The sequence below is a fragment of the Priapulus caudatus genome, unplaced genomic scaffold, assembly GCF_000485595.1.
Source record: "Priapulus caudatus unplaced genomic scaffold, Priapulus_caudatus-5.0.1 Scaffold49, whole genome shotgun sequence".
NCBI classification, from domain to species: domain Eukaryota; kingdom Metazoa; phylum Priapulida; class Priapulimorpha; order Priapulimorphida; family Priapulidae; genus Priapulus; species Priapulus caudatus.
In genome coordinates, this window is record NW_014577110.1 from 508,529 (window position 1) to 510,866 (window position 2,338).

General features: G+C 40.2%; 1 protein-coding gene across 1 annotated transcript in view; it reads right to left on the reverse strand.

Annotated features, from left to right (window-relative positions):
• Positions 1 to 2,338, reverse strand: part of LOC106820850 (zinc finger protein Gfi-1b-like) — a 17,135-nt gene that overhangs the window by 2,684 nt on the left and 12,113 nt on the right. The window lies entirely within an intron of this gene.

The window sequence follows — 2,338 nt, forward strand, 5'->3', positions numbered from 1 at the left end:
TACCGTACCGTACTACCGTCCGTCCGTCCGGTCCGTACGTACGACGATGTATATACTAGTATATATATACTATATATATATATATATATATATATATATATATATATATATATATATAAAATGAGAGTTGGCAACAACTGTTTGAACTTTACTTTGAGCCCAGTACGTTCTGCATAACAGGAATAAAAAAAAGAAGTTATTATTGCTATGTGTGCCTGTTGCTACTATGTCTGTCCGCGTCATTAAGTAAATATATCGCACATCTATATTATTTTTATTGGGATAGCAACCAGTGTTAGTAATGTCGGGACATATACTTGCGTACAATGGCAATTAAACAATTCAATGCAGTTTTAGAGATAACGTGTGCATACATATACGGTCACGCAGGTACAACATTTTGCTTTAAAAGGGCTAAAACGCACAATGCAACCCCAGAATGTAATACACTAACCGCGTATTTACATAAGGTTGAAACCCATCACAAAACACTTAACAAAAGCACTAGCCAACATCATCAAGCCTTTTGCGAATTGTGAACACAGCCGGTTATATTATGTTACACGACGGCCGACGCAATCAACCTAAAACCCCCAATCGTTCTGTTTGCTTTTAGCTCCGCGCTTTTTGTGTCGGTCGCTTCCGTAATGGCGCGGCCTTTCTCCTCAGCGTTGGCAACAAACAGCGCAAATCTGAGTTACGTGACTTAGCGTGTTTTGTGCGCGTCCATTTCACGTGCATACTGCCATAATTCGTGTCTCTGGTGCCATTATGCAACTCATAATTGAGTTGACTTTGCGAAATCGTAACAAATACCCGCGCACGCGATTCGTGTTGAACCTTTTTCCAGTTGCGCACCCGCCGTCAGTTTTCGATGGATAAACATCGAGCGTTTGTAAAAGTGCGCTACGTGGATAACCCGTGCAAATGCCAACGCAACGCCCCAGCACGTTACGGGCATGGGGATCACGGACACACGCCCCACAGCAGTGTGTCTATACTGCCGCAAGGTGACCCGCATGATGGCGGCCGCGTTGTGTCGAAGTTATTCACCCACAACGAGCAAGTCGACGACGTGACGGCTTCCGTGAGATGACACGCGCTGGCTGGTTCTCTTGGTTTGCTAGCGGCCAATTCAAAACACGGCTGAGCACGATCGCTGTGTTGGTTCTCCCGCTGCCGTCACCGACGGCAGGCACGCCTCACCACAGTGACTAAACTTGCCGTTGTCGTACGCCCGCATGCGCCCACACACGCATATATATATATATATATATATATATATATATATTAAACCATTAGTGCTTTGCAGCGAGGCAAACGGGGGTTTTCGGAGTGAGAAAATCAATGGTCTCGGGCAACATTGAATTTTTTGAGGTCCACAAAACCAGTCCCGAACAACCAGGTAATCAATAATTTGCCATATGTAAGATCAGGAGTAAATTATTTAATGGGAGTATGACTGTGAGCAGTGTTGACACGCAGCCAAGTGTGTTATGACAATTCCACATTCTTGTCTTTGTATATCTATGATTTATTAAGCGTAACTTAAAAACCATGAACTCAAACTTCACCTTAAAAATTTAGTAACCATCGCCCCTGATCGTTTTTTTCCTATATATAATTACAGTCCAGACAGATAGACCTTAATTTACCAAAAATACTGATAAAAGTCTTTTTTCAAACCTATTGTAAGCAAATGCCAGTGGCAGCTGCCGGCAGGAAAAAGAATTGTTATCACACCCTGTGTTTAACTATTTTAATATTTAAACATATCTGATATCCTCCAATTGTCTCCTGGTTCAACCCTCTTTTGTCGGACATAGTAGGCCATTGGTAGTAGAATGTATTTATTCTATCAGAAGTAGATAATAGGGAATTATTATCTACTTTTGATTATATATAGCATCAGCGCTTGGCATGCAACACTGTCTATCTCCACGGGTAATATTTATTTTAATTTTAAGGCACGTGTCATTCTCGCCACCAATTACAATGCGGTATACTTTGCAGTTATATAACAACAAATATACATATATATAAATATATAATAATATATATATATATATAAATATATATATAATAATATATATATATACTACCGCGTACTACTTTCTCTATCTCTATCTCTTTCCTCTCTCCCTCTCCCTGTATCTCTCTTTCTCCCTCCCCCAACCCTCTTTTGTCGGACATAGTAGGCCATTGGTAGTAGAATGTATTTATTCTATCAGAAGTAGATAATAGGGAATTATTATCTACTTCTGATTATATGTAGTATCAGCGCTTGGCATGCAACACTGTCTATCTCCACGGGTAATATTTATTTTTATTTTAAGGC